We start from the raw sequence: 25,645 nt of genomic DNA, 5'->3' as shown, positions 1-25,645 counted from the left end.
AACACGGTGTTTTGCATTTCTAAATTTGTATTTATTTCATTTTCTATATCCTTTGCCTATGCCATATTTCATTTGAGGTAAAGAAGTACGTTTCAGAAGTGTTACTTTTTCTATAAAGACAGTAATTCTGTACTAACTATACAATATTCTTCATCATAACTGCTCAGGACATCTACAGCGCACCTATCTTAGCATCTCAACAACTCTATCAATAGGTCAGATAGTAATTTATCTGGAATCGTACAGGTCATACTGTATGTCCTCTCACTCAGATTCAACACTTTAACCTTTACATAATGTCAGGTCTTCTATTCCTAACAGAATTTTTGCTAGTCAAGTTTTCTTAGTCAAGTAACATTGGACATCTGTTCATCTTACACTTCTGGTGTTGCTTCAGCTTTTTCAATTTTATTTTTCATTTTTTATTTCCTTAAATATGTTCATTTTTCATTTTAATTATAAGATTTTACAGAGTTTGGGCATATTAAGGGTCACTTCATTCGATCAGCCTAAAGTATCTATTCACGTAACCTTCATCCCAAGGTTTATATAAAGATTAGGAACTTAGAACTACAAGTAATCCTCAAATTTGACCAAAATTGGGAGAACGTTTGTTGCTAAGCCAAGATGGTTATTAAGTAACTTGCACCCAATATTACAACCTTTTTTGCCAGAGTTGTTAATGAAATCCACCTACCTTCATTGACTTTGTTTTTTGGAAGCTGCTGGGAAGTCGCAAATGATAATCATGTGACCCAAGAACGCTGTAACCATCATAAATGCATGAGGGTTGCCAAGTACCCACATTATGTTCATGTGACTGCAGGAATGCTGCAGCGGTTGTTAATGTAAGGACCAATGGTAAATCACTTTTTTAGCAACATCGTAACTTTGAAGAGTCAGTAAATGAATGGTCGTAAGTTGAAAATGCTAAAATATGAAATCCATTGTGTGGATATGAAAGACTGAAAGATGAAACTAAAGCAATTCCTCCCAGTGAAGAGTTATATGATGTACTGTACATGCATATTTGGCATTTTGTTCATGGCAAAAAAGTAAACCGGATTCTATGGATTCAATTCTACGACTAGGCCAATGATTTCCAAGTAGTGGGATAAACAAACAACATATATACTTTGAAATTGATATTAAGAGATAATAAAATCACTGGGTTCAGTATGTTCAGCACACGGCCTCCTCCTCTTTTCTGTGGAAAAAGGTCCCATTCTAGTAATTAAAGAAAATTCATATCTATGTCAGAATCTAGTCTTACCCTAAAGAAGGAAATAAAGCATTACGCTCAAAATAGGATACAGAATAAAAAATAGAAAGGCTAGAGTTGCAGTCTGTAATGACTCCTGCTGATCCTCTGTAATAAAGAACATAAAATGTTTGTTTTTTAAAGGAAAAATGGAAAAGATTCTGATAGCCCACAAAATGAAAACAAGTTTATGTTGGTCTATGACCATAATAAACTCTTTATTCATTCCAAAAATAAGTTAACAAGTGCTACTTGCAGGAAAGGGGAATACATTTCTAAAAAAAATTCCATGGATTGTCATCTCCATCTGAGTCAATATTCATATAATTCCAAAAACAAAACTGTCTCTCTATTTTGGGAAATATTACTATTTATTCATACTAAATAAAAATGTAACCAGTTTGCTAACTGTCAAATGAATTTTGGTGCTGGATAGCATGTACTCCTAAGCTGCCAAAAAGTTGACAGTTTATAAATGTAAAAGTTTATAAAAGAAAATAACTTAAAATTTATACATATAACAAATGAAAAGAAAAACCTCAGACAAGTCATTTTTATACAACAGGAATGCTGTTATTTGAAAGGCTAACATAAAAGTTTGCTTTATGTTTTAAATTAGAATTAGGTGGGATCCACCTGACAATTAGGAAATTTAAAACTTCTCATACATGTCTCTAAATCTGGCTGGTCAAACAGTGAATTGGGAAAAACATTTGTTCTTGGATGAAAATGATTATCTAGATCCATTTCCATTTGGTTTCAGGACTGCTTATGGAACAGAAACCATATTGGCTGTTGTATGGGGATAAAAGAGAGGGGGAGTACCATCAGCTTTCTATACCAATGTTTCCCAAACTTGACAATTTTAAGGCATGTGGACTTCAACTCCCAGAATTCCACAGCCAGCGTTGCTTGAAGTCCTCATCCCTTAAAATTGTCAAGTTTGGGAAACACTGTTCTATACTATCAAGGATGAGTAGACTATTAGAGTTGGGATATGGGGTAATGCATACTATACTGTAATGCTTTCACCTACTACTTGGGTGACCAGTTCCAAAAAGTAGGACAGGAGATTATTCTTCGGCCTTGTGGAGTTATAGGGGGTTATAAAGTCCCTCGGGGCTCCACTTTACGCCCTCTGCTGTTTAACATTTTTCTAAAACTGCAGGCAAGGTTATCCAGAAGTAGGTTCAGGTGTCATCAATAGAAAAATGATACCTAGCCCTATATCTCCTTTTCATCTAACACAGGTGAGGTGGTTGGTGTTAATGCTTCAGCTGGGGAATGGTCTGGATAAAGGCCAATAAACAGAGAGATAATTTAGACAAAATGGAAATACTGTTTGTGAATAGTATTTCTGTCCAGCTGAGTAATGCCCTGCCTGTCATGGAGAGATTTCCAATTATTCTAAAGGAACAGTTCTCTATTTCGGGTTGCTGTAATAACAGAATATTAAATGTCTGGTTGTGCTGCAACTCTTTACTTTTCTTATACTCCTGTGAAGTAGGAAAGATCTGTCTAAGCATCTTCTGAATATGGTCTTAGTTATATTTCATTCATCATCACTCTGGTTATGGGAAAAGCAGGGTCATCTTCCTTATTCTTATGCAGAGAATAAGGAAGATGACCTTGATTTTTCCATTGCAATGATGACAAAAAGGACAATTATTTTGTCCTTTCCAGATCCAATTGAAAATGCTGGTTTTAACCTTAAAGCCCTAAACAGATAGAAAGGCTGTCTTCCTTGTAGAGCCTTACCGTGTCTTCTTTGGTGGGGGACCTGGAGAGCCTCATTAGGTGACCTTAAGGTCTAGGTAGATACATACAGGAGAAGGTGCTCCTTCAGATAACCTGTTTAGCTAGGTTTCATCTCAATGGAATTATTTCCATTTTGCATATTACTCATCCATGTTGCAAACTCAGTTTTCTGAATTGATTGACTGGCTTTATTTTAAAGCGGACTAGGCTGGAAAGATGATTTTGTAGAACAGGTGTCAGACTTGAAGCAGGAAAATGTCAGCTGAAATCCCAACTCAACTATGAAGCTGACGGGACATCAGCATCTCTTAGACATCCATTTCATCATAGGAATCTGGGCAACATGTAGATCTAATTTTTTTTTATTTAGCATTTTGTGAGACCTTCTTATCTACACTATTTCTTCAATTAGTGCCATCTCTTTTTTCTATTTGGTCCATAGAATACTATTAAATCATTCCTTTTATCCAGGCCTTTTTGTATGAAGGGTAAAAATAAATATTTTTCCCTGTTGTCTTTTAGTACACATGTCTGATAGTAACTGTTTTATTTTATTGTTTTCAAATATGATTGTAAATTGCTACAAGAGGCTTTATGGGAAACTGTACAAAGGTTTAAGTAAGTAAACATTGAGTTTATAAGATTATAATACTTCTACTAGATGGGATCTTACACTGTGAATAGAATACACAAACATTTTACAGATATTATCAAAGCAAAACAATGAGCCAATTTACTTTCTTTTTTTTACCAGACCCTTCAAATGGCATCATTTTTCTCTTTTTTCATATTCTTAGAACACAAAGAACAAATCAGGTTACTACTTACTTTATTTGATTTGAATAAAAGACTCATTAGTGGCAAAATATAACAATACCATTTAAAAAATCACTAGGAAAAAGCTTAGCTGTGGGTATCCTGTGAAATATATTGATTAGAACTGCTTCTGAAAATCATTAAGGCTTGTCATTGTTCTGTAATACTGGTTCTTTCAATTAAGTATAAAAAACAGTGATTCAGGTATACTTGTATCAACATTCATCTTCGCCAATGATATGTTACAGATTAAAAACTGAACTTTTTAATGGACTTTTCTCTCTCTCTCCAAGCATCTTGTATCAACTATAAAAGCATGGAAACTTAATTACATTACCTAGAAATCAGAAAGAGAGAAAGGAGTCAAAACAACAAACTGCCTACTTCAGCAATGTTCTATTTGTCTGGAACAGTAATATTTTAATTAGAGGAATGAATTAAGGCACCACTTCATCTTTTAAAGGACATTACTACTTAAACTCAAGAGTAATGAAGGAATTTATAGTAAAAAGGCAAGCTAATGCTTTTCAACAATGTTGTCATCATTCTAGATGAAAGGAAAAGTACATCCCTGAACATTTCACATTATGTATAAACTAAATCAAACCAAACCATACAAAATACACACACACACACACACACACACAGTAAGTTCAGTTTAGTTTAGTTTAGTTCAATAATATTTATCAGTTCTAATATATCTGTCAATCATATTGTAAATGTTTGCTAAGCTATTCAATCTTCAAGTGGAAATCTGAAAACTGTCTATGAATATAGTGCCTCCCTAAATTACAATTAGGGGTCCAAGGTTAGCTTGCTCTGGAGTAGCCAAAGCTTGACATTCTAAGATGATGTCAATTAGGCAAACAAATCAATGCATAACCTATTTCTAAAGCAGGGCATAAAATAAGTGTAGATCAAAATCAATTGAAAGTATATGACTCAGCTTTAAAACGTAGTATTTGCTAACATACTGACAGAAATTGATGTAAAATTTGGACTAAAATAGATTCATCAGCTTGCCTTTTCTTGGAACTGCCGGGAAAGGTATTGCACAATTACTAGATGATACTGGATTGACCCGTATCCAAGTGGAATCAGAAGCTTCCCGTGTTATTTCATCATATTTAAGAGACATACCTAGTAGGTTCTTCACTATGTGTCTTTTCAGTGTCCTGTACTGATTAAGATCCTGGACTGGGACTTTACCCTCAACCATAGAAGCACACTAGTGCTTTTGGGGCAGCCATGTTCTCTTAGTTCAAGACACCTCACAAAACTATTGTTATCTTTGAAAGAGTTAAGAAATAATATTCTTAAAAATTTAGGAAAGGAATACAAAGTTGGTTTGTTCAATCAAGGCTAAAACAGAAAATTAGGTACATCTGTTTTCTCTTACAGGCCCTGCTTGTTAAAGAATGATTGGTGAGGACTTTGTTTTTTAGTTATGAGGGTTATGGGGAGAAGAGAGTTTATGTTGTATTTAGAGATAGCAATAAGCTGTTTAAATCACTTCTACTTGCTGGAATGAAGGGGGAAGGTTCTTTTCTTTCTTTTTGCTTTTTTTGTATTTTTATTTTTGTGTTTTGGATTAGTTTTTATTCTATTTGTAACTGTTTATAAAACTATTTGAAAAAAAAATCAAAACTGCTGTGGGAGCAGATTCTTTGATGAAAGGTATGAGTCTAACAAATGAAACAATATAATAAATGCATCATATGGCAACATGAATTAAAATTCAAAATGTTATGACAACATCGTAAATTAGTTGAAAATCGGTGAAAGAAACATTCACTCAGACAAAATATGCAGTTCTATTTATTTACTCAATTTATATTATTTTAGTTCCAGAAGGCTAGAGCAGTTTCCAGTGCTCAAAACTCTTTCAAACAGCAGCAGCCAAGACTGCTAGAGGCACTCCACAAAAAGGAATTTTAGCCACTGATATTGATATCTCACTCAAAAAGACTGCAATAATAAAGAAGCTACAAAGTTTAATTTCCAGAAAAAGCACAGGGGCAAGCAGTGCTCAAGCAGGACAGCAAAAACTCTAGGTAAACAGAGGAGACTACTTGGGAACTATGAAAAAAGCAAAGCTAACCTTTGGGACCAATAAATTTCAATTTATGATCGAGAAATACTAGAGAGCCAAAAACTAAGAGGAAATGCTCCCAAAACTTTGATTGAAGGTGGGACTATATGACCATCAGGTACATCAAGTCAAGCATTGTTGGGGAAGTAAACTGGAGAAATCTCTTCCCTCTGAAGTTTAAAAAAAAAGTAATAGGCAAGTTATTTGCTATCATGGATCTTTGTTTTAAGGTATGCTAGTTCAATTCATAGATTGTGTTATTTTTAATGTCTCTGATCTCTGTACCATAAGTTTACTGTCTTTGTGCTAACTTCATTTTTATATGCTTTGTTGCACCAAAGCTATTTGAACCTAAAATCTTTCCCATCTGGGTCAAGGCATAATTTCTCCATAACCTTCTGTGAAGACTGGAAGAAGAGATAAGTTATGATCTTATCAATGCTAAATACAGTATTTCATTCAATTGTACAATTTTTATACAATCTTATAATTTTTCAATTATAAGATTACCATTTCTGTTTCATCTTTTTCAAAAGGACACCAGCCTTTTACTCGCTGGCCAAATGCCTTAAGCTTACCAGGCTCAGAAAGTAATAGAATGCATTATTATTATTGTTATTATCATCATAAAGATTCCCAAATTGATTCCCAATTTACTGGTGAAAAATTTGGTCAGACTGTAAATGACCCAAGTGGTAGGATTCCAACCATGGACATTTCTTTTTTTTCAGGTAGTGGGATAGTGCCAATGAGAAGTCCCATGTAACCCTTAACTAGAAGTTTTGACAAGTCAAGCAGGAACTAAAGGGCACGGTTGAAAGAAGCCCTTGCCAACCAATTTCTCAGTGCTCAGTTCTGTTTCCAGATTCTTCCTCATCTTCCCATATTGTAGGAACAATCTCAAACAGTGGCCCATGCTAATTGTCAGCTTTGGCAAGGCAGAGCCTTTGAACAATCTAAGTTTCCTTCTTTGAAGGAAGAAGAGGAAGCAATTCCCACAGTCTCTCGCATCTGCTCCATTGTTCTACAACAGCTTCGTTAAGAAAAATAGATCAAATGTGGAAATAGGAATGCGATGCATTAATACCATCTTTGGGCAGTGGCTGTTATCAAATTTACATAAACTAATGTTTCCATCTACTCAGTGTTACAGAGTTATATACTCAAATAATACTGCATTTATTCAAAGAAATGGAACTTCATTTACAGGTTCAGAATAACTGCATCAACTTTTAAAGGATGTAACTTCTCTATTAAAAGAGTAATAAATGTGAATTGATGAAGTCTTAAGCACTGGTTGCAGCAAGTTCTATGAAGTTAAGTGGGAGTTGACATGAAAAAACAGGAATGAAAAAGTCCAGAGAAGAAAATAAAGATGACAAACTGAACTCTGGCATCAGCAACTGTGTCTTCTGAGTCATTTCTAGTAAATCATGAAAGATGACATACATCTTAGGTTAGGGAACTAATGGAATCCTTGAAAGTCTTAAGTGCAAGGCTAATGAGCAGGTGTGCCATGAAGTCTGCAAATGGAATCAGAAAGGCTATCAGTGGAATGATACTTAGTTGTAATGTTCACAACAAAAAAATGGAAAAAGCTGTAAAGTCTGTTTCTATCTAAAAAAAATTTTTAGAAAACCCATCTATTAAATATTATTTATTTTAAGTGTTCATAAAATACATCACTGTCTGTCAAGTATAGATCTAAAATTAAAACAATAGTAAAATCAAGCAATAACACATTAAAAGCCAAAGTAAAACATTTTTAAAAAACAAGCCAGGATTATATATATATATTCGTCAAAGAAGAAGAAAAACAGTATTGTAATTAATATATTTTCTAATATCTTGGCTGATCTCAGAAACTAAATAGTTCTGGCTAGTATTTGGATACAGTAGATAGAGTGGGTAGAATTTATGGTAAACTTGGCACATGGATTTTTTTTACACATTAAAAATATTTAGTCTAAGCCAGGGGTGTCAAACTTGCAACGCCATATGATGTATCGCGATGTATTGGCGACAATGGGGTGGGTGCGGTTTCAGCATGACGCATCCAGTCCGTGGGACGGCAGTTTGACACCCCTGGTCTAAGCCAATATTGAACCCAAAACAGATTTTTATTTTTGCTGAAACAATCACAATAAGGTTTTTAGAAAGGAAACAAAAGTACTGGAATTTTATTATAAATAAAAGGTGAGCAAAGAAGTTTTCTTAATTAAATTGATCATTATTTTGACATCAAGCTAATGTTATACAGCTAGCTTAATGCTACAAGTGTTAATAACACCTGATACTGGAACAAATACTATGACAGTTTGGTGTGCATGTGTTATTTTGTTGTCTCCTAAAATAAATAAAAAACAAAATGCTGTCAAAAAATCAAACAGAAAATAAGTGTTATTCCTAATCATCAAATGGCTTATGTTTTTTACAGTTCAAGTAATGATTATGTTTCAGGAGAAAAATTATTAAATTTGTTTTCCTATTTATCAGTATGGAACACGAGGCACAAATCACATTTTAAAAAGTACATGTGACACATAATTTAATGCAGATGAACGTTCACAGAATATTTCATACACTAAATTTAAATTTCAAACTATTTTTAAAACAGAGTCTACAGTCTTATTTGAATTACTTCTCTTTCCCACCATCCAGTCAGAGCTGAAGAAGCTTCTTGGATGAGAAGTGAAATGTCTTCAGAGAAAAACAAGAAAGTCCACTTGCCTCGTGAAAAAGCATCTTTGGGATAACTATGACCTGGATGACTGAGAATCTCCATAGACACCCTTCTCTTTCCCTTTCAGAAATGAAGTCAATCAGTAAGCCATCTATCCATTCTAAGAAAGTTAATTTCAGTGACCAGATATCAATTCCTCTACATGAAAATAAGAAAACTGGCATTTCATTAAATACATTTAACTAGATCTTGGAAACAAGACAATACCTTTGTTCTATAAGCTTTATTAAAATATATGTTAGGCACACATGATTTTGAATTAATTTTTTAATCAAAACACTTATAGTACTTTGTAGTCAATATATATTTTAAACAAAGTGGGCCAGTAGCAGACAAGATATATTAAAAAATAATGTTATTAGTATGGACTGTCTGTAGAAGAGACTGCACATTTATAAAGCAAAAGGACTGCTAATCGTTCTCTTCAAAATGTCAGTCTGAATCTTCCTCAGATAAACTCAGCTCAAATGATTATTTTAAATCAATTGTGATTATACTGTTATTATTCTATACATATACGCCTATAATACATCAAAGATCTTCCTAGCAATATGGGAAAAGGAAAAGATACTGAAGATACTGTATTATTTTCTTGGCCATTTAAATTATATGAAGCAATTGCCATGAAGTATGTAACATCACAAACATCAGACGAGTATTCTAGTCTTCAAAGAAAAGGAAGGCAAGCTCTAATGATCAAACAACAAAAGGAGAAAGGAAAGCCAGGGAGGAAAACCTGTATTAAGCAAAGTGTTCTTGAAAAAGGTGCCCATCTCAAATGGGTTGGACCTCATTAACAACATTTTTCTTTCTTCACTAGCACTTTAGATTTCAACAAGCAGTAATGACATATCCTGCAAAAGATTCTAAGCCAGGTGTGTCAAACTGCCGCCCCGTGGGCTAGTTTCATCATACAGAAGCCATGCCCACCCTATTGCCGGCAATGCAAAAAGAGTCGTGATACATTGCAACACGTCATGCGATGAGTTTGACACCAGTGTTTTAAACCATTTTTGAGTCTGTAGTACTGAAGTAAAAAAATTGTCTTTTAAGTCAAATTTATTTTTCAGTGGTTTCATGAACATATATCCATGTAGCTTTCTTAGTAAACATATAAAAATGGTTTGCTAATGTCTTCTCTTGACATTTTTTTCTATTCTAATTTCTAATCTGACAAGTGCAATTCCTATCCAAATGCTAATTACAGGTTGTCCTTGCTTAATGACCATATGTTTAGTGAGCCCTCGAACTTACAACAGTACTGAACAAGTAGTTGTAGCTGTTGCAGGGTCTCAGCCATGTGACTGCAATTTGGGTGCTTGGTAACCAGCTTGCAATTACAGATGTTGCAGCATCTCTCAGTCATGTGATCATCATTTGCCACCTTCCTTGCTGGCAAAATCAATGGGAAAGCTGGAAGGGGATCACAAGTGGTAACCTCATGACACCATGCTTAATCTGCATGATTAACTTAACAACAGCAATTAGAAGGGCTGAAACTGGTGTCACTAAGCAGCATGGTCATGTGTGTGACATTTTACAATCACATTATTTAGTGTCAGAACTTCCAGTCCGACATCGTTGTTACCATTGTTAAGCAATAATTACCTGCATGTACAGCCCTGTTTGGTTTTCAGGATCAATAAAGGCTGTCTAAATGCATTTCTACTTTATTTCAAGTATTACTTGTGCTACCAATAAAATCATAGACCAGTGTTTTTCAAACTTCACCATTTTAAAATGTATGTACTTCAACTTCCAGAATACCTCAGCTGACAAGACACTCTTTTCCTACACAAGAGGTTACCATAAAGGTTATTTTGTCCTTCAGAGACCATGTTCTGTATTCTGCTGCCCTTCACGTGCATAGCTAGTAGTAATGAAAAACATAAACTGATCAGTTGTGCCAGAATTGCAAAAGTTCCTCCTTTGGGCCTTTTTTGACTTTAGAAGGATAGTAAAGATGTTTTTTTTTTCAGGAATTCAGATTGTTATAACAATATTTCTTTTCTCTGCTGCCCTGATGGTTTTAATATGGAGACAATTTTAATTCCCCCTTTTTACACTGTTTTTAACATTCCAAACTTGCTAAAAGGCATTCATAGACAAAGGATAAAATGGAAATCTCTAAAAAATTAAATATTAAATACATTAAAATAAATTAAAGAAATGAGGAATAGTGGAAGATTCCAGAAAAGATTATATAATGTTTAACAAGATTTTGAAGTCAGGCAAGACATTCTGAGCCCTCCCCTTCCATGACTGAACCCAAGAGGTTAAAAAACTTTTCTTTGAGGTTGATTTAGTGAAGGAATTTGGCTTCATGCTCCTCTTTAAAGGGCAATCTCTTATACAAATATTTATACAGACATGAAGCATTAAATCTATGCCATCAGTCAACTATACAAAGTATATGCATTTATTATTCAGCCCTTGCTCCTTTAACACATACAAAACAGAAAATCAGGATAAAATAAACTTCCCTTTGCACATGTGATAAATCACTTGCTGTTCAAAATACATAATTGGCTTCCACATCTGTGGAGACCTACAAGTGCTTCAGATAGCCCAATAAATCATAATATATCATGACAAGAAATGAACCAGAGTATTTCACAGGCTTCCCTGCATATTCTTTTGTTTTCAAATGCAGCCCTGAGATAGCTTCTGGTTTTGATTGTTATTTGATTGAACTTTACAATATGCTTAATCTTAACTAAGATTTATCTCTAATAAGGCAATTTCAGACTATAAGTCTAAACTGATACAGTAAAAATGTATCCAGTATAATAGTTCAATGCATTAGTTCTTCCAACTAAGTACTGATTTTTGATGTCCAAACATTCTATGTAATATTTGCTGGGTTGATTTCTCTGATGTCTAACATGCATTAAATGAAATGCATCTGGCTTTACGGCATAGTTTACTCTTACATGTCTCCTTCTCCTCACTGTATTGTTCTGTACTGTACTGTGAAAACAACAGCATTCTAGTACTGTAATCAAAATATTGCCACACAAATAACTATAAAAATAATACACACTGTTTGTTGATGAGAATGGCATTTATTCTTTACTTGCCACTATTTCATCCATTAGGATTTGTGATAAGAATAGTGATACCAAAATCCTGTACCAACAGAAATGCACAGGCATTTTAAAAAGGTCAGGTAAAACATGAGCAATTGCTCAGACCATTTTTTTTCCTTCTAAACATCCTCTAAAGTCTATCACAGGTCTTATAGCATTAGGTTTTATAACAAGAACTTCTCCCAGAGATAACAGACAAAAGTTTTAAATAAATCTTTGGAGGAGTGCCTCTTAACAACACCCACCCTCTAGTATAATACATACTGATTAGATTAAAGAGCAACCTTTATCCACAGATAAATTATCTTTCCTTTTCATAAATAAAAGCCTGAGAGTTTGTTGCCGTATTACTAAAATAATACTGGAAAAAATTAACTGTACATCATCAAAAGAGGAAAGGACAGTTTTCTTTAAATGACACACTGTAACTGTAGTCTGTATGTTTTGGAATCACTGGGGATATGTGGACTCATATCACAGATACTCTCACAAAATGGTTGCTATAAAGCCGGTCCCCAACCCTCCATTTACCAGAAAGTGAACTGCTGAAGAATGTTTTCACCCACCTCTTCTAGTCTGCAGGATGCTTCTTCTCACCGCCAACCTATCTTTGCCTCTTTTCTTGGCAGGTGGATAAACTTTCAAGACAACAACACTCACACCCAACCTAGGCTTTCCACTTTTATTTTCTAAGCTTTCTGAAGGGGTTTCATGGGGCCATTCCTGCAAATAATAATGCCAGAAGCTGGGATTTTGTTTTCAATATGCCAGATCGGCATTTAAAATTAAAATAATCCAAATAAAATTAATATGTGCTGCAGAGGACCTGGCAAATGCAGATACCACATTAGGGAGCTAACTATAAAGTTATTATACTAATACTGACCACTCAAATTTTTATTTCCAATTTTGCATCTAGCTTTGTTATTTCATTACAGGTAATCCTCGACTTACAACCACAACTGAGCTCAAAATTTATGTTGCTAAGTGAGATAGTTGTTAAGTGAATTTTGACCTATTTTGTGACCATTCTTGCCACAGTTGTTAAGTGAATCACTGCAGTTGTTAAGTTAGTAACATGGTTGTTAAGTGAATCAGGCTTCCCCACTGACTTTGATTGCCAGAAGTCATGAAAAGAACACTGCAACCGTCATAAATATGAACTAGTTGTCAAGCATCTGAATTTTGGTCACGTGACCACAGGGATGCTGCAACGGTTGTTAAGTGTGAAAAGTCACTTTTTTCAGTGCTGCTGTAACTACGAACAGTCATTAAAAGAACCATTATAAATCAAGGATTACCTGTGTTACAAAGAAAAAAATGATGGTCATTCATCAACAAACCACAACTAAATTCCTTCTCCAAGCAAATTTCTCCACCCATCGTCCAATCTTTAGTAAACAGTCTACAAGGATATACAAATTTTACCTATTTTCACTGTTGTTGTTTTGTCAAATATATATAGCTTCCAATTGTTTCCTCCAATTTCCTGCAAACATGACTATCTTGATCCGAGAGATGTTAATTTTTAAGATCCATCCATACTCTGGGTTGCATACTCGTAACTATTTTTCTAGCAAATTATTGGCTCTCGTAGCCAGCAAGTATGCATCATCTTGTGTGTATATTCACATTGCCAAACACACAGGAAGCATGCAGTCCTTATGCATGCGTGTTTCAATTCCAATCAGGGTTTCCCCCTGCTTGTTTTAGGATTAGAAGCATTTAAAAATGAAGTGTCCAGTTGTTCTGAAAAACAACTTCCATCGTTTCCCATAGCTTCACCCACAGTAATCCTACACCACTGGATGGTACCAGGTTGGAGAAAACTAAACCATGCTACCCACCGCGACCAAATATTTCATCTTAAGATTCATATCAACTCATGATAGTGTCTGTGTAGCTCATCCTTGAGTGACAAACCAGGGAAAAAAAAGAAGTTTCCCCATTGACTTTGCTTGTCAGAAGGTCGCAAAAGGGGACCGCATGACCCTGGGATACTGGAACCGTCATAAATATGAATCAATTGCCAAGCATCTGAATTTTGTTCATGTGACCATGGGGATGCTGCAGTGGTTGTAAGTGTGAAAAATGGTCGTAAGTCACTCTTTGCAATGCTGTTGTAACTTCGAATGGACACTAAATGAGCTGTTGTAAGTCAAGGACTGTCTGTATTGATTTTGCCTTTGGAAATGGCTTTGATTTAAATTTAGTATTAAGCATGACCAAAAAGGAACAATACAAAACCTGATCTTGGCTAAATAGTTTGTCATCTACCTGTGTTGCTAAATAGTGTATTATCCCCCTGCGTTATATTATTCTTCTATCAGTTCAGCATAACAGCCATCCCTCCCTGCAAAGTATTTCATATAAAGACTCTTTCAATATCTTTTAGATTTTCCATTTGCTAAAATGACTTTATACCATTAAAATTACATCCATACATTTAGATTTCTAGAGGGAACCTCACAGAGTTAAAAATCATCTGGTAATAGCTTACTGTGGGCTGAGAAGAAAAAATGCTATAAGCGATAGTGCTTTTAAGTAGGTTACCTGTGTTACATCTTCATGACCCCATACAGAGAACTGGACAAATGCACACTATATTCTGACACATCAGCTGAGATTAACAACATGCAGAACAGTACAGTTTAAAATCTTCTAATAATTTAAGTCTTCCTCTGTTGTACTCTTTATAGCATACTGAATGATTTTCTTTTTAAAAAAATCCCAGTTGAACAGATGGAAAGAATGTTTAAAAAGTTTTAATAATGCTTTTAAATCATTATAATTCATGGCTTGGAATAAAAAAGATAAAAGTATAAAAGATGAACTAATTATTTAGTTTGGATACATAAGGTAATGGCACAAAGGAACACACCTAGAAATTCATTCTCACAGCAAGGGCTTGCATTCACTAATATGTCTTAGGAAGGACTCCTACAGTTAATTCTTTTCTTTTCCATACAGGACTCTATCATTATGAATATATGACCACAGTTTAAAGCTGCATGAACTCTTGAATAGATTTCAAATCAGCCAAACAATAATTACCTACTGCTCTGATATTGAGGTTTCTGCTGGTAGGTTTATAAAATGTAAGAACTGGAATTAATAACTTGGAATAGCAACTTCAAAACAAATTGTACTAACTTTTCCTATAAAGGCCTGTGATCAAACTCAACTATTTCTTCTTATATTTACGGTATATTAACATCCATGTTTGTAAATGCATGTACAAAATTACATAGATGCACACTATACTAACAGTTGATTTTTTTTTTCAACAAATGGAGGCAGTTTTGCCAGGCAGAGTAGTCAATGACTTAGAGATCAGAAGCTAGTAATGCCTACGGCAGGAGTAGGCAACTTTGGCTCTTTTATGACTCGTGGACTTCAAATCCCAGAATTCCTGAGCCAAGGTTGCCTACCCCTGGCCTAAGGCAAATATGGCTTTTTGAGGACTATCATCTGGCTCCCACTTGACAAAGAGGACAAAAAAGCTGAGTCAAATAAGGAGCAGGCTTACATATGAACAAGCTGCTTTTGGAAAACAATAGCACAGTGATGGCAAACTGAGTGCCCAAATTGCAACCCAAAACCCATTTATTTATCACAAAATGCCAGGGCTGCATCAACATTGTGGTGCCCTCGGGGGGGGCAGGGCCCACTGGGTGGGCGTGGCTGCAGAGCACCATTTCCGGGGCATTCCCGGGGTCCAATGCCGCTTGCTCGCTCACTTCCTGCCCTGTCGCTTCCAAATGCCATGTGCTCGCTACTATGGCAAACTCTGCTGGAGCACCAAGATCAGTTAGAAATCTTTGGTTTTCCTATTCAAAAATGGTAACATTTTTATGTTGTGCTGCAACTTTGCACTATGCTTATTATATTTATAGACTCAGAAAAACCACTGAATCCATTAAGTCCAACTTTCCTTTTCACAAGCAACATTCCAATTAAAGTATTTGTAACAAAAACAGAAAGACACCTAGTTTGGTATAGTGGGCAAGGCACCAGACTGTGAGTTCTAATCCTGATTTGGGTATAAAGACAGCTAAATGATTTTGGGCCAGTCTCTCTCTGTCAGCCAAGGGAAGAAGTCAATAGCAAAACACTTCTATAAACCTTGCCAAGAAAGTTGCAGGGACTTGTTCAGGCAGTCAACAGGAGTCAACAGGGATTCAAAGATACCCAAAAAACCATAGAAAGTGGGGAATGGAGGGGGGACAGAAAAAGAGAAAATATATATTAAACTCAGATTTCAAAAGATTTTAAGAATTCAAAATATTGGACTTTGCTTCCTCTCAAAAGCTTCCATCTCAGTGAGTCACTGTAATTTTAAGAAGCTATGCCTAAAGCTTTATTTTCTTCTTTCCTCCTCCATTCTGATTATCTTTTGATTTGATAATTCACATATTAAGTCTTCTGGCAAGAACTACCCTAACATGAGACACTCTAAGCTGAAAAGCGGAGTAAATGTGTGTTCAATAAACAATTGCAGATGGCATAGAAGCCTGCTGGAAGTGTCCTTGAAAAGTTAGTTTATTTTGACCACTTTCATAGTTTGTGGGGGGGGGGATTCCCATCTGCTTGTGGAATTGGATGCTATCTTTTCTAACAAACAGACCACTATTGTAAGAAACGTTTCTCTCTCTCTCTCTCTCTCTCTCTCTCTCTCTCTCTTTCTTTCTTTCTTTCTTTCTTTCTTTTTTCATGGCACTAATAGTTCAATACGGGCAGTCCTCGACTTACTGCCACAACTGGGACTGGAATTTCCCAAGTCAATGTGGTCATAAAGCCACATGACTGGATCTGATTTTTATGACCATTTTTACTGCAGTTGTTAACTCAATCCAGCTTCCCTAATCAACTTTCCTTGTCGGAATACACATGAGAATGTCACAAATCATGACCACAAGACTAGAAGATGCAGCAACCATCAGAAATGTGATGTTATGACTCAGGTTACCAAGATAGAGGCAGGTATTGATGGAGACCTTTGTTGCTCTGATTAAAGGGCACAACAAATGGGCCTACAACGGCCAGTAAGGCTCTACCTCACACTATCCTGAAGGCAGCCACCTTCAGTCTCCCAAACAAAAGCTAGTAAGCTATAAAAAAAAGTCCAAAGAGAAGGTGCAAGCTCATAAGGCAAAGTTCAGAGTCAAGGTATAAAGGGCAAGGAAGTCCACGAGGCAAAAGGCAAGTCCACAAGGGAAAGGAAAGGCACAAGCAGAAGCACAAGTCAAAGCCAGGGGAGTGTGAACCAAAATAAACAATTGTTCCTGACAAAGAAAATTTCCCCCCCACCCGGCTTCTCCTTAAGTCAACCCACAGCAAGTCTTCTTTGTGAGGAGGACAGCCCTCCTTTGAGCTTGCCTCCATTTGACTCTCCGTGCCCTTGCCTCAAGTTGGGGAGGTAGCTATTACTCATCAGAGGGGATCTGCTGCCTATCAGCATCACTGCCTGTCTGTAGACCAGGAGTGTCAAACTGCAAGCCAGTTGCATCATGCAGAGGCCACACCCACCCCAGCTCCGGCAATGCGAAAAAACTCACGATACGTCACGACACGTCATGTGACATGACGAGTTTGACACCCGTGCTGTAGACGATTCTCCCCTGTCTCTGTGAAGGTAAGTCTGGTCGACCACCTCCCCCAATGCCTGAGGGGCTTGAGACAGCATCTTCCTCAGCCACTGGCCTCTCCAAACATTCCAAGGGAGACATGTCATCCCCGTCAGACAGTCCTGGTTCCAACTCCTCCTCCTCTGAACTAGGCTCCGATTAGGCCATGACATGTGAGCTGGTTGCTAAGTACTTAAAATGTGATCATGTGACCACAGCTATGGTGCAATGGTCATAATGAGGATGCATCATAAGTCACTTTTTCCATGGCTATTGCAAGTTTGAACTGTTGTTAAATAAATGGTTGTATGTCAAAGACTACTTGTATAAACTTCTCTGTTAACAGGCATAGTTGTGGGCCATTATCAGCCTTTCTCTCAAAAACTTTTTTTTAAAAAAACATTAAACCTTTAAATACTCCAAACGTAAATCCCTTCTGCCTATGCCTTCAGGAAAGTATAGAATGGAAACAATATAATATTTGTTTTTACAAAATAATATTGACAAGAGTTATGACATTTCTCCCTCAGTTCCTTAAGCAAATGTTATCTTTCTCTTCGATTTTTAAACTATTTCGTGAGATATTTCAAGGTACCAATATTAGTAAGTTTGGCTGATCAGATATGATTTAATCGGAACATTAAATAATCCATTGCATACATTGAAACGTTTTAAATACTTAATCTTTAACACAATATCCCTTTTGAACTACTACTAACTGCAAAGGAACAAAGTGCCATTGGTTCTTCAAAAAAAGCTGCATAAAACAGGACCAAACCAATCTGGCATAAAGCTAGATTCCAGACCAATTGTAATTAAGTAAGCGTATGCCATCTAACATTATTCCAAACCAAGTGACACTAGGCCATCATGGTATTATCATATGCTTGTCGTTATTAGAATCTTGGGGTGAGAGAAATATTTATTTAATTTGTATTCTGCTTTTATTAACTCAAGGCAGCGAACTTATTCAACACATCTTCATCCTCCTATTTTCCCACAACAAGGTAAGGTAAGGTAAGGTAAGGTAAGGTAAGGTAAGGTAAGATAAGATAAACCTTTATTGTCATTTTTTTTTACTGTGGGCACAACAGCACACATCAAAAATGAAATTTACTTGCCCGCTCTCAAAGTAAAACACATACATGACACAACACCTAAACATACTATGTACAACATATGTATAGACCCACACCCCTACATATACATAACAAATAAATATTAAATACTGTCCAACCTGAATATATAATGGAAGCAGGAAGTCTGAGAGTTCACAAGGTTAATGCTGTATGGAATGAAACTATGGCTGAATCTGGATGTTCTGCTACAGATACCACGAAGCCTCCTCCCAGAAGGTAACAAGGAAAACAGGTTGTGAAGAGGATGCGTAGTGTCCCAGATGATCTTACAGATCCTGCTCAAGCAACGCTTCTGTGCTATGTCCTGGATTGGAGGGAGGGAGCTGCCAATGATCTTTTTGGCCAGCCTCACCACTCTCTGCACTGCCTTCCTGACTGAAGCATTGATGCTCCCAAACCGGACTGTGATGCTGTATGACAGGATGCTCTCAATCGTCCCCCTGTAGAAAGTGGTCAGGATAGGGGACGCAGAAAATGCAGGCGCTGCTGTGCCCGCTTCACCAGTTTCTCACTGTTGAGTGACCAAGCCAGCCTACTCATTAGCTGCACACCAAAGTCACTCAACTGGTTCTCATGGCTAAGGCAGGTCTTGAAATCATAGTCTCCTGTTTCCCAACCTGGTACCTTAACCACTAGACCAAACTGGCTCTTATCAAATTAGGTCATCTTCTCTCTCTTTCTCTAGGACCTAGGAAGCAGGTCCTGAAAAAAGGAGATTTAAAAATGTATGCCAAGTTGCTGTATGGCTCAAAGACATGCTTTTCCTGTTTTCAATAGATTTGCCAATTATAAGTCACCCAACCAAGAAATAAGTACAAAGTATAGTAATCGCCAGCTACTCAGCAGGATACAGCATTCTTAAACTTCCCATTGCAGATTCCTTAATGGTAAGAAATACTGAAGTATATCTGCAATAATATTTGTAAAAACATTTTTACTTGCATGTGAAACTATTGTGACACACACATGGGGGAAATCTTTTATTTATTACTGTTTTATTATAGATATATCAGTTCCTTCCTTTGCCAGTGTAGCATAATTTCCTGTAAGGTTATTTGGGGATAAACAGATATAAGTTAAAAAAACGTGTTTGAACTCTTTGGACCTGAGGAAGTGGACGTGGTCCTTGTGACTGTGAGGTTGACCACCTGCTTAGATCCATATCTTCCTGGCTGGTGAAGGCTTCCTGTGTGGTTGGGTTTGGGCAATAGTAAATTCTTCGTAAAGAGAGGGATTGATTCCATTGTTCCTTACAGAGGTGTTGGTCAGCTCCCTCTTCAACAAGCCATTACTGGACCAACCACAAGACCCAACCATGTCAGACAATTTTTGTACAGTATCCAACATTCCTGTTTTAGGTAAGTTTGTGGAGACGATGATTATAGCACAGTTTCAGAGAATTCTGGTTGAAATAGGATATCTGGCCCCCTTTCAGACCTAGGTATGGGATGAAATAGCATTGGTCACATTTTTAGATGATCTTTGACAGGAGCAGGATGATGGTAGAGACAGTCCTTGTTCAACAGCCACTAATTCAGCAACTGTTCAAAGGTTACAAAGTGTGGTACTTATGACCGGTCTTCAAAGTTCTGGCCACTCCAGCACCTCCATAGTCATGTGATTGTGATCTGGGTACTTTGCAATCAGTTTGCACTTATAATGAATGCAACATCCCGTGGTTACATAATCACCATTTGCAACCTTTCCTGCCAGCTTCCCACAAGCAAAGTCAATGGGGAAGCTGACAGGGAAAGTTGCAAGTCACTTTGGTAAGTCACTTGCAGCCTTTCCCACATGCAGCAAGCACTCCCGCCCCTGCTGCACTCATTTCCACCTTATAGGCCCCATGTGGACCCTCCTCTACCCAGTAGCAGCCATCCCCAGCCCTGCCACACTTGCAGCAAATGGGGAAATGGCAATGAATAAATTTCAATGTCACTATCCTACAGAGATTACCTCCATTTTTAAAGTTATGTTCCTGGTAGCATAGCATCTTAGATATGTGGGAAGGTTATTTTAATCTATTTGTCGTTTTTTCAAAATGCCACTTGATTAGGAATAATTAAATTGGACTGGACTAGATGCATGGTTGATTTTAGCAACAGAGTATCTCATATGTCCTAGATCTGCATCATATAATGTACATATATGTACACACAAATATGATATAAACACATAGACATATATGGATATGCATACATGTGCCCGCATGAATTATATGCATGCACTGAATGACATTTTCCAACTTTGTTCCAGGAGCACAAAACTCTGTTCCCTATATGTTTTTCTTTGTAATAATTTAGATAAATCTCACTGAGTTAACAGTAGCTAACCTAACGATACAGAAAGAATTTCCTGGTTCTTAGCTTAAGGTTTTAATAGTATAGCACACAGATATAGTAAGATTTGTTTTCAAGTAAATCCATTTAGGACTCAATGTAAAAAATAAACAACATATTTTGATTTTCCATAAGCCTAATATTTCACATTGAAGCTCATACTGTAATATGTTAGTTAGAAATGCTAGAGGCTAATAATTTTGAATTATAACTTTTTTTTTTTGATTGACCATTTATTTCGCTTTAGTGGCCTTGACTTCAGCAAAGGGAAGCACCCAGCTAATTTTGGTGGATCTCTGAGGCCAAGCAGAGTCAACTCAGGTTAATATTTGAATGTGAATGCTAAGGTAATTGGATGAACTAGGACGCCAGGGAAAAATATCACCAAAGGGAATAACAACCATTTCTGACAGGTTGTCAAAAAGTTGCATGGAGGGAGTCATCATAAGTCAAGCTCAATTCAACAGCTCAACATATTTATCTTTGTCCCCTTGTTTGGGCTCCTATGTAGAGCTATTATATTGTACCTTCTTGGCTTTCAAATTTCAAAATATTATAGGCGTTACACATACCAATATATGGCATCATGAATTTATTTCAGTCGTGATATTCTTTGGTTTCAAAACATATTTTCCTTCTTTGTTTTCTTTAAGAAGGAGTTAGAAATGTAATTATTTCACAGCAAAAATCAAAAGTACTTTTAAGACAAAATAAATTCTATTTTATTTTACATAATAGCAAAGATTCAATTACCTATTCAAAAACTACCATGTGCCAAAGCTGTTTTGTGAACAGCTGTCCCCCATTTCAAAAAGCAAAAAAGAAAATGCTTGAAATGAAAACAAAAAGGATTATTGGGGCAGGGGAGGATCAATTTGCTGTTGAAATCCCACAGGATTAGTGTACATCCTTGTGCTAAACTAAAATGTTTCTTTGCATTGTGCCCAGAGCAGCATTTAAATAATGCTTTGAATGTACTGTTGTAGAGCTATCATTATCCAATAGCTATGTGCTTATTTTACTACATGACAGTCAATACAAAGTAGCATTTTTTTAAAAAAATATTTATCCGTGCATTCAGCAAAGATTCAACCTAAAACTTGAAAATACTTAAAAACTTGTCTATCCAAAATTATAAAATATACCACCATTATCTGATTTTTTTGTACCTGTTGCTGAAAAGATAACTTTTCTAAAATAAGAATTTTAAAACATTGGGAGGCTAAATTCTTTATTTTGACTTAGCATGATATACGAATCCAGCCAGTTGGTTTATAGTTTAAAGAAAATTATAGTTTAATTGTATGCAGACCATGCAACTATGACTTGCTCAACAAACCACATTTAAAATAAATTATGGCTTAGTATAATGTGTGAACCCAGCCAAACTAATCGCTTGATCAGCACTCCATGCAAGATTATGGGTAAGTAGGGATTTTTAAAGGAGACTAATTAAAAGTGGAGACAATCCAGGAACACAGATATAACACTTTTACATCTCTCGTGCATTTATTCCAATCAGACATATTTAGAAACTGTTCTCAAGAGACTTGTTTTACATTGTAATGGCTCCTTAGTATAGAAATACATTAAGCCTTTGATCGGTAATAGGTTATTTTGCATAAGCATTAATAAAATACATAGCCATATATATTTTGTGCTGTACAGTACCAAATCTGTTACACAGCATCTCTGGTGGAACACACTATTTTTGCTTGAGTTTCTGCTAAAAGAATATTTTTCTTCATAAGCTTCTAATCAAGATATCTGGGAGCTATAAGACTCTGCTATGAATGAACAGGCCTGAATACCAAGTTAGAAAGAGAAAATCAAACTTATTCAATAATCAAATTTATTCAAACATCATCGGTCTGTGTTTTGTTATCAATTTTTGGCCTGAATCTTTTAAAAACTCTTTGTAATTGAGAAAATCTTATTCCCACACTCTATAATATACTTTCCAGGATAAATAAGGCACATTTTTAATTATTTTATTCCCCCCTCCCCCAGTAAAGAAAAGATGGTGCCAACAAAGACTTAGTTTTAAAGAGGCAAGAGATCAGAAATAGGAATGAATGGCTTCCCTCCACAAACTGGTGGTAGTAACAATGAGATTCTCCTAACATTGACAACATTTAATTTATAAAATATTTTTTATATTTTAAATATAAAATATACATGTAAATATTTAAATTATTTTTATTTATTTTATAATTTATAAAATATTTTTATAAATTAAATTTTATTTCATTAAATATATAAATAAAATATAAACATAAAATATTTAATATTTATGTTATAGTTATTTATTAAAAGAAATAAAATACATTTAACTTATAAAGTAACAAAGTAGCAGGAGAAGAAATCAAATAAATAAAAAAAAACACTCTCATCCTCCCAAAACAAATGTTTTGGTCATGATTCCTCTCCCTATCCCTTTCCATACATTGAATAATTGTATCTTAATAAAACCCTGGGCTGTGCAAATATTAAACATCAGATCTTGGACTTCAAATTTTGTTACCTATAATTCATGTGAAATATGGTAAAGCAATACAATGAGAAAAGAATAGTTTTGTTTGAACAATTCCTAGATTCTCAGTTTAGATATCTAAAAGCTGAAGGACGTATTTACCAAAAACCTGGACAGCACACATTTTTAATACTAGTGAATATTAAAATGCTATCTGAAATGCCAAATTATGGGACTAGTCCATAAATAGAAAACTGTATAGTCTATGCATAGAAAACTATAGAAATCTATGAATTTTGATGGAGCCCTTTCTCTGGTACTTTCTTCTTTCTGATCCTTACTCTTGCCAATTTTCATGCATTCAATCAAAGGATCTAAAAGAGGGACCTTGTAATTGGGATCAGCTCTCCAGACAACCTGGATTCATAACCAAGCACAATTCCCTTTCAGCTCTCCTCGTGGAAGCTAGGAAGTAAAGGATATCTGCAAATGAAGTTATTGCCAACTTGAATCGTACATTTTCTACTTGAAGTAACTTATTTTCTAAAAAGCAACATTTTTCTTTTCTATAAATACTTCGCTATTTTTCCAAATAAATATGTATAAAGGAGAGATGTAGTTTATGTATTAAGTGTTTGTTTATAAGACCTATACCCAAGATTTTATTAGATATGTGCACATTGAAATAAAGCCAAACTATTTTACATTGTGTCAAGGATAAACATGGCACTCACTCAGAGATGAAATTGTGTGAAACTTGTTAGACTTTGTACAGAAAGAATTCAAAAACAAAAACAAAACCCTCAGCAATTTATATTGAGTTATATTTAATAAACCAGTAAGAATTATGATAACTTACCTGGAGAGCTTTGCTAATTTAGTTACCTTTTTAAAAAGATAGACACCCCTTTTCCTCCAGTATTCATAATTATTAAGTTTCTGAATACAAGCAAGTAGGCAACGAAGAAAATATCTAGATTATTTAATGCAATCATTCATTCATTCATCCATCATTAGAAACTAATGAAATAAAAAGATCTTTAGCACATTACCTATAAAAGCTTTTAAAGTATCTCACAAATTTATGCATAGATGGCTCTTTAAGTGACATTTAACTTATTGTTCTGCCTTACTGACATTTATTGAATGACCTACTTTGGCTGAAATTATTAGAGTGAAAAACTATCTTCAGTATTACGAATAATGTTGACCAGACACAATGTCTTATCTGAACAATATGCAAGCATTGATGTCCCTGGTTGGAGAAGGTTAGTTATTCCAACATTTACTCTCAGAAATTGGCAGAAATTCAGTTAGAAAAGGTTCAGGACACTGAATTGAAAAGACAAAGTTGTGAAACCTCTTCCATTATACATCAGACACTGAAATATATCCTTACATAATGACCAATGTGATACTGACTTAACATCCAAAGTGACAATAAAGTTGTTGTTTTTGCTGCTGTAACTCATTTGATACTGAAGAAAAGTTTTAGCTTATATGCATTTTTTAAAGCTTACTTTTCTTCGAAATTTCAAGGTTGCATATATGAATATGCAACAGCTGTTTGAGATAGTTGAAATTGAGAAATAGAGGTCAATGGCTTCCTGACCAAGGTAAGAATTTTAATTTGCATCTTTCCTGCTGTGTTTCAACACTCTAACAGAGTTTTCCCCATCTGCATTTCCTGAAGATATGTAGACTTTGTCCCAGAACGACCCAATTGTTGCTGAAGAATTCTGGAACCCATATATTACCAGAATCCACATATCTGAAAGTGGGAAAAACTTTTGGAGAATTCCTCTAATCACTACACAACTTTAACTGTGGGTCTAATTTACAAAGAATTCCACACATCCTTATAATGATGTTTTCACAGTGCTTATTACCTAAATAATTACATAATTGTTTGTATTTTTAATTTTAATTTTACTTTTTTCTTACAAACAAGGCACAATTCCTTTATTTTTGCAATCATTTCTTTCACTCTGTTATAAAGCAATACAAATTTAATGCAACACAATACAGGTATTCAATAATCATCAGGGAGATTATCTACATGGTTCCTAAGCATCAACAATGACTTGATAGGATTTAATCACTCAATCAATCAGTGTAAAATGCCTCTCTACTTGATCTGCTGAAGAGAGAGAACCCAGACTACCTCTTTAAGGATATCATAATGGGTAGAACTGTCTGGAGGAGAGAATAAGGTTTTATAGGTAAAAACCAGCACTTTTAATTTTACCCCAAAGTAGCAACCAATGAAATTATATTGATGTAGCACTGTTGCAGCATTGCTTTAATG

The 25,645-nt window shown here is 35.5% G+C and overlaps 1 protein-coding gene across 1 annotated transcript in view; it reads right to left on the bottom strand.

Annotated features, from left to right (window-relative positions):
• The window catches only part of COMMD10 (COMM domain containing 10), a 62,754-nt gene that overhangs the window by 4,541 nt on the left and 32,568 nt on the right, over positions 1 to 25,645 (bottom strand). The window lies entirely within an intron of this gene.

Source organism: Crotalus tigris, unplaced genomic scaffold (genome assembly GCF_016545835.1).
Source record: "Crotalus tigris isolate CLP2741 ecotype Arizona unplaced genomic scaffold, ASM1654583v1 scf7180000020484.104847, whole genome shotgun sequence".
Lineage (NCBI taxonomy): Eukaryota > Metazoa > Chordata > Lepidosauria > Squamata > Viperidae > Crotalus > Crotalus tigris.
This window is presented reverse-complemented; position numbering and strand designations above follow the sequence as displayed.